This window comes from Sapajus apella, unplaced genomic scaffold (assembly GCF_009761245.1).
Source record: "Sapajus apella isolate SASKATOON/1434 unplaced genomic scaffold, GSC_monkey_1.0 scaffold1585, whole genome shotgun sequence".
Classification (NCBI taxonomy): Eukaryota; Metazoa; Chordata; class Mammalia; order Primates; family Cebidae; genus Sapajus; species Sapajus apella.
In genome coordinates, this window is record NW_022438511.1 from 5,992 (window position 1) to 14,001 (window position 8,010).

The window sequence follows — 8,010 nt, forward strand, 5'->3', positions numbered from 1 at the left end:
TGGATGTTTGCATTTATGTTGTATCCTGAAACTTTACTGCAGTTTTTTTTTTTTTTTTTTGGTTCCATTCTATTTTTTACAATCCTGTCCTTGCATTCCAGAACAGATAGCTATTTAATATACAATACCAAACACTCCTAAAAGGACCTTGTTAACATTCAAACATCTCCCATTTCTTTTTCAGTATATTAAATCAAAAGGAAAACAAAATCTTAAGAAAAAATCAATAGGTTTAGTTCACCCCAGAAAAAGAACCTTTACAACAGGAAACTAAATTGTCAGGAATCTGACCAAAGACATAAAGCAGCAGATAAGATTCCTGACAGAAGAGAATGACTCCCTCTGGAACATAAATAGATCCCCCAAAGTATACATATTTCACATGAGTATGTGCATATATGTGTCATATATTTTTAAAAAATGGTTTCTATACCCAAAAAGTTATTCAGAAATAAATCAACACCCCATCTGAGACTGGGGAAGTTGGGGACCGCGGCCAGGTTACACAACGAGCCTGCACCTTGCTTTGCCCCGGGTGACCACTCGGTCCACTATGCATCCTAGCCTGGAGGGGGCTCGGTGAGAGCCTCTATCCTGCCCTCCCCACCCCCAGGCCTGGCAGATCCAGTGTTGGCAGAAAAATGAGCCAGGGAAGTCTAGGAAGGCAGATGCCTGTGTGGTCCCCAAACCCTCTGGTGCAGAGCTCAGGAGCCAGCTGGAGGCTTGGGACAAATGGCCAAGGCCGCTGCCAGCTGCCTTGCAGCCGCCCTGGGTCCTAAGGGTAAAGGGAAATGCTTGGGACCCCAGGAATGGAACAGCAGCACTCCCGTTTTTTAACAGCAGGCCTGACTCTGAGGTCTGCCCAAGGCCCTCGAGACCTTTGTAGTGTGGCCGTCTGGGCTTCTCCTCGGATCCAGTGGTCTTTGGGAGAGGGCTCTTAGGCCTGCCAGACCGGAGCCTCGTGAGCCTGCTGATTGAGTATGTGTGTGCCCAATGGAGCTCCACACATTGCAAACGAGTGCTGTACTGGGACGTACTGGAGTAGTGTCTGCTTTGGGGGAAGTCAGCTTGTCATCGCATCCTAATTGGTCCCCATGCTGACGTAGATTTATTCCAAAGATACCAGCTGCTGGAAGCGGAAGATACAGAAGACTCATTACACACCTGGAAGCGTCATCCTCTTGGGGCTTGGCACAGTGTTTCCATTCGCAGAACAAACAGCAGAAAGGCACGGGAACCCCGCACCTCATTCCAAACCCTTTCCTGGCGCCGCAGGCAAGCAGGAGAAAAGGCCATGAGCGTCGGAGGGCGCGTCGCTAGTTTTCAGGTTTGCGAGCTCAGCCGCTAGCGGTTCACACGCAGCTGTACTCGAACCACACCGTCTGCTGGTCCCCGCCCGGCTCCGGGGAGGCCGGGGTGCTCTTTGAGCTGCTCCCTCGACTGAAGTCCTCGAGGCCCCGGCCGGGGTGGGGAGCCGAGTCAGCAGACAGACCTGGGCCCTTGGCCGGAGCCCCTCGCCGCAGCCCTGCCCTGGGACCCCATCTCCCTCTGAGAGGTTGAGCCCCGCCCGGAAGGGGGTGACGGTGGCCACCTCCCCTGGGTGCGGGCGCGCCTTGGGCTGCAGCAGGTGAGAAGTGAGGGAGCTGGGAGTTGCTACCGCCACCGCCAGCACCAGCACCTGCAGCGGCAATGGCGGGGGCTGTGGCGGACTGATGCAGGGGGGCCAGCCTCTCCTCCTTTGGGGGAGCCAGGGAGAAGCACCTCGTGTCCAGCGGCCGGCTGCGGGGACCCGGGCCCTGACAGGAGCCGCCAGCCTTTCCCACAAGTGGGGTCCGCTCCTAGGCCAGGCTGTGGGAGCTGGCGCGTGCGGGGCTTGGCAGGGTATAACTGCCTGTCTCTCTGCCCCCCGAGGCCTCGGGAGCCCCCAGCTTGTGGGGGAACTCCTGTTTGCAGGCCTCGCGCCGCTGGCCGGGAGAAGGTCGGCTGAGGCCAGGCGGAAGGCTCGGCTCAGGGAGGCGCCGCAGGTACGTGGGAAGCTGCGGGCACCGGGGCCTGCCCGGGTCTGCCCAGAGACGGGGGGGCTGGGCCTGTCGGGGGGCCACGCTGGGTGGGGCCTCGGCCTCAGTCAGCCTGGAGTTTGGCTTCACACACTGCCCGGGCTTCAGCCGCTTCCTCTCTGAGGCGGGGCGGCCATCTTGACGGTGGGGGCCACAAAGCTGGTAGGCATTTTGGCCCCTTCTTTCCTGGCGGGTGGTCCTGGCTGGCCTCCCACGGCTGGGGGATCGCTGGCCTTCCGGAAGTAGTCACTCAGCAGGGCATCCCGGCAACTGGGGGTGTCTTGGGTGGGGGAGCTTGCTCTCCAGGAACTCCTCCAAGGTTACCATCTCGCTGCTGGGGGAGGCCGAGCGTGTGGAGGGGCTGTGCCCCTCTTCTGGGCACCCTCCTGTGGGACAGGCCCGTTCCGGGGCAAGGGGTACTCGTAGCGGCCGAAGGCATTGCGCGCTGGGGCGCTGGCTTCCCGGGGCAGAGTGACCAGGTTCCTGCTAGGGATCAGGTCTTCACTACTGAAGCTCTCAGACCGGCCGTGAGCGGCTCGGAGGAGCCTTTTAGAGCAGAGCTGTTGCTGGATGTGTTTCTACTGCTGTCTAAGCTACTTGACCGCGACACATACTGCCTGTGGTTGGGGACCTCAAACTCGAGATGGCTCGCAGAGGTTGTCATCTTTGGTGCGGCCTGGCTGCCGGGCAATGGGGGTGGAGCTGGAAGGGGTTGGAGTGGTGGCTGAGGCTGAGCAGGTCCAGGAGCCGGGCTCCAAAGGCCAGGACCTCACGGCCGGATCAGTGGAGGCGTCTGTGCGGTCAAGGCTGCCTCTGTGTGGGGAGCCTCACTTTGGTTTTAGATCCCCAAGGCCGTTCCCTGCAGACCCGTTGTGGGCATCACGCTTTTCGGCATAGTTGGAGCCCAGTGCGGGGGTGTGTCCGGGTTCTCGGGCTGTGCTCTGAGAGGCTGCCAGCAAGGCGGGGTCTGAGGACTCCAGCTGCCAGGGAGGACTGTCCGCAGTGAGCTTCAAGCATTCCCTCGAACCCTCCTCTGGTTTGATGAGTTTGACTAAGGCTTTGGCTCGTGCAGCATGCCCAGGTGCTCGTGGTCCTGCAGCAGGGCCTCATGGGCCGCTGTCAGCTGCTCCTGCTGCCTCTGCAGGCTCTCGTTCTCCGTCTCCTTGGCCATGTGGTGGCTCTGCAGCAGTGAGTACTGAGGGTTGAGCACCGTGCTCTGGGAGCTCAGTGTGGAGTTCTCTACCTGCAGCTTGGCAGTCTGGGTCAGCCGCATGGTGTGCTACTGCAGGAAGGCTCTCTGTTGGCTGCTGAAGGCCACGTTCTGGGTCTCCAGGTGCTGCAGCTGTTCCTTGAGCAGCTGCTTCTCAGCTTGCAGAGCCGCTCCAGCTCGATGGCTCAGTCCTTCACTTGGAGCAGCTCCAGGGTGGCTTCCTTGTGGATGGGCCCCCAGGCCTCTTTCCCCTGGTGACTGGCGGCTGTCTTCCCTGCAGGGTGTTTGAAAGAGTTCTGCAAGTGCTGCCCCTCTCCCTGGTTCTGCCTGAGGATCTCACACTCCTTCAGCATCTGCGGCTCGCTCTCTAACTGGCAATTGAGGCTCGCTTTCTCTTCCATCTGTGCTTCCAGGAGCACAGTCTTTTCTTCTTTCATGGCTAGCGTTTTTAATGCTGATTCATTTCTGCCCTCCAAAATCTTGTATTTTGTGTCACTGCTGCTGTCATCCTCCTGCAGCAGCAGCTCCCTGTTGAGGCTGACTTTCTCCAGTTGCTGCCTCAGCTTGTCCAGCTCACTGCTCAGCTGCTGGCTCTTCAGCTTCTCCAGCACCAGGTCCTCCCTCAGGGTCATCAGTGTCCTGGCATGCACAGTGACCTGCTTGGTGAGGTCCCGGTTGTCCTTCTCCAGCTCCTTCAGCTTGCCAGTCACATCCCTGCAGTGGGCCAGCTCCTTGTCCAGCATGTGGCTCTCCTTCTTAACAGCAGAGAGCTTAGCAGTGCTGTCGTCCAAGACCGTGTCCTTGAGCTCCACCTGCTACCACAGCTGCTTGGCCTCCTTCTGTTGGCTGCTTCTTGTCCTTCTCGAGCTGGGCCACCTCCTGCTCCAGGGCCTTCCTGTCCTTCTTGGCCCCCTCCAGCTGTGCACTGGCCAGCTGCAGGGCCTCCAGGTCCCACACGCAGCATCTGGAGCTCTGCCTCCAGCTCGCCCAGCTCACTCTCCAGGGCCTGCATCTTGCAGCTGCTGCTTTCCAGGCTCTGCTGCAGTCAGAGGCTCTTGGCACTCATGCTCTGGTAGCTGAGCTCCAGGCCTCTGGCTTCTTGCCCAGGACCTTGAGCAGCTCCACATTCCTCCTCAGCTCCTCCTTCTCATGCTCCAGCTGCTGGTTCTCCCTCTCCATCTGTGCCAGCTTGGTGCTAGTGAAGCGTAGAGTCTCCACCATCCTGCGCAGCTCCAGGTTCTCCGTGTCCAGCTGCTTGTTGTCGTGCTCCAGGCCCTCAAGCTACAGGGACACATTCTGCAGGGTGTCCAAAGACTTCCTCAGTGTCTGGTTCTCCAGCTGCAGGCCCCAGCTCTCATGTTCCAGGGCCTCGACTTTCTCAGTGGCAATCTCCAGGGAGGTCAGCTTCCTGGCCAGCTGTTTGTTCTCCTCCTGCAGTGGCTGCAGCTCCCTCTCCAGCTTCTCTGCCCACTCCCCCTTCTCCCTGGCCTGCTCCAGGTCCCTGTGCAGCTGCCACTTCTCAAACTCCAACTGGCTGAGCTTGCCACTGGTCTCCATCTGGTGGAGGGCTGTGTTCTCCTTCTCCATGTCCTTCATGTGTGCCTCACTGCTGACCTGTGACCTCTCCCGTAGCATCCACACAGCTCAGTTGAGGTGATCCTTTTCCTGCTCAGGGTCCTTGATCTGCCTGGCTTTGTCAGCCTTTATGGTCTCCATGTCACTCTGCAGCTGTTCCTTCTCTCTGATCAGCTCCTCACTGAGGGTCTCCAGATCTTGGTTCTGCTTTTCTCTCTCTAGCTGGGTTTGTAACTTTTCCATCTTCTTGCTGAGCTGTTGGTTCTCCTTCTCCAGCTTGCAGCGCTTGAGGCCGCTCTCCTCCAGCACAAGGGACACGTCCCGCAGCCCCTGGATGGTGCTCTGGAGGCTTTGGTTCTCCTTCTCCAGCTTCAGGACGGGGCTGGACGCACACTCGTTCAGCTGAAACACAAACGACTTCCTGAAGGTGTCTGACAAGTCTGCGTTCTTGGACAGCTGCTCCAGCTCCCAGCCAAGGTGGACAGATTCGTTCATGCTCTGCTTCTGTGCAATCCCAAGGGCTATGTTTTCTTCCAGCAGCTCTTCAATTCATTTCTTATCTGTGTCCTGGTCCAATTCCAGGGAACGAAGCTTAGATTTCAGCTGCAGGTTCTCCTTCTCCAGCTCACGGACTTTATCGCCCCAGGCCCAAGCAGCAGTCAGCTGTTCCTTCAGCATGGCCTTGGTTTCAATTAAAATGATATTATCTTCCCTCAGCTCCTCCATGTGGGCCTTGTAGAAGTCCACATCATGCAGCTTTTCCTTACAGCGGGTCAGCTCCAGCTCCAGCCTCTCTATGCGGTTCACCTTCTCCCACAGGGAGTCCAGCTCATCTTGAAAGGCTTGAGCAGACCCAGCATCTGCCACTAAGTGGATGTTCTCCTGCTTAACTTTCTGCAGCTCCAGCACCAGCTGGTCCACCCCGTGCCTGGTGTCCATAAGCTGCTCTGTCTTCTCCTCCAGCTCCTGCTGGATGCACCGCAGCCTGGCCTTGGTGTCGGCCATCTCCACGGCCAGGTATTGCTTGTCCTCACTGGAGAGGCTGCTGGTGAGGCTGGGAGTGGAGTCGGTGCTGGAGGACTTGACAGGGCTGGGTAGGTGCTGTGCCTGCAGACAGTCCCGCTCCTGAGTGAGGTCCATGATTAGCTTGGTGCACTTGTCCTGCTGATTGATGAGCCTCCTCAGGTGGACCACTATGCTCCTGGAGAGGTCCTCCAGCTCCTCCAGGGCCATGTCGGGTAGCTCCAGCCACTATAGGTCAAACGCGTTCTCCTGATTGTGAGTCACCTCCTGAATATGGGCCACGATGCCAACCTGGGTCTCGATGTCCAGCTGTTTGATCCTTTCAATGAACTCCTCTTTCCTCTCACACTAGATGGCACAGCCCATCACCAGCAGCAGCACTTTCCTGATTTCCTCCATGCTCTTCCCAGATAGTGGTTCTCTGCCAATCATCAAAACATTGGGCAAATTCATTACAATCAGCTGCTGGAGAGCTTCCTGGTAGTAGGTCTTGTTTCTCACCAAGATGGTCAAATTCTGAATGCAAAGGTTCACATCATTGTTGATATGCTTACTAATGCATTGATTTGTGGGCCTGGGATCTATTTGCAGCATGATTTGGTTTAAAAAGATGCCGTGCCCTAAATCCATGTACATAGTCAGATTGTCCTGGCTGCCACTTCCAAACTGGCCAAAAGTTTTCACCCAGGTCACCAGCGGGCTCTGCAGGAAGAGCTCCAGGGGCTCCGAGACCATCACATCCATGCTGAGGCTTCGCCTGCCGGCTCCACACCCCCCAATCCGTGTCCTGGTGGCCCCGCGCTGTGGCACAAAACAGGTCTGCGGTGAGCAGTGGGTGCAGGGCTGCAGCAGCTCGGGCCCAGGAGACAAAGGCGGGCACTCGAGCCCATGTTCTGTGGCTTTGGCGGCCCCAGGCCCCGCCTGGGGCTGGGGGAAGGGCTACTGCAGTTTTTAAATGAGGTATTTTTGAGGAATTGTTAGTGTTTTCTATGTATAGAATCATATATTTAACAAGAACAGATAATCTGACTTTTCCTTTTTCTATTTGGATGCCTTTTATTTCTTTTTCTTGTGTGATTGCTCTAGCTACAACCTCCAGTAACTATGTTGAATAGCAATGGTGACAGTGGACACATTTGTCTTGTTCCAGTGCTTACAAAGAATGCTTCCAACTTTAGCCTATTTGGTATGACATTGGTTGTGGGTTTGTCAGAGATGGCTCTTATTATTTTGAGGTATGTTTCTTCAATGCCTAATTTGTTAAGGGTTTTTAATTATAAAGGAATGTTGCATTTTATTACATATTTTTTCTCTAAAATAATTATATAGTTTCGGTTCTTAATTGTGTTTGTGTTGTGAATCACATTTATTGATTTGCATGTGTTTAACTATTCTCTATTGCAGGAATAAAGCCCACTTGATTGTGCTAACTTTATAATGTGTTGCTAGAATTTCTTGGCTAGTACTCTGTTAAAGTCTTTTGCATCTACGTTCATCAGAAATATTGGCTTGCAAGTTTCTTTTGTGTTGTGTCTTTGCCAGATTTTGGCATCAGGATGGTTCTGGTTTCATAGACTGAGATAGGGAGAAATTCCTCCTCCTCAATTTTTTTGAAATAGTTATAGTAGAATCGGTATCCGCTCTTCTTTATACATCTGGTAGGATTCAGCTCTGAATCTATTCTGCTTCAGGACATTTCTGGTTAGTAGGCTTTTTACTACTGATTCAGTTTTATAATTTATTTTTGGTCTGTTTAGAGTTTCTGTTTCTTTTTCGTTCAATTTTGGGAAGTTGAATGTTTCCAGGAATGTACCTATGTTCTCTGTATTTTTTAGTTTATGGCCATAAGGATGTTCACGGCAGTATAGGAGGCTCTTTTATGAATGGTTATAATGTCACTTTTGTCATTTCTGATTGTGCTTATTTGGATCTTCTTTATTTCTTTGTTCATCCAGCTAGTGGTGGATTGATCTTGTTTATCCTTCCAAATAACCAAATTTTTGTTTTGTTGATCCTTTGAATAGTTTTCGTGGTCTCAATTTCTAAATGAAATCTAAATGTTTTGCTCTGACTTTAATTATTTCTTTTCTTCTTCTAAGTTAAGGTTTAGTTCTCATTTTTCTAATTCCTTTAGGTGTGACATTA

At 54.0% G+C, this 8,010-nt stretch overlaps 1 pseudogene across 1 annotated transcript; it reads right to left on the reverse strand.

The window, feature by feature from the left end:
- Window positions 1-1,089: 1,089 nt before the first annotated feature.
- Window positions 1,090-6,880, reverse strand: LOC116546880 (annotated as a pseudogene). The gene has a single exon (XR_004266872.1). The product of XR_004266872.1 is annotated as a protein Daple pseudogene (transcript).
- Between the last annotated feature and the right edge of the window lie 1,130 nt (window positions 6,881-8,010).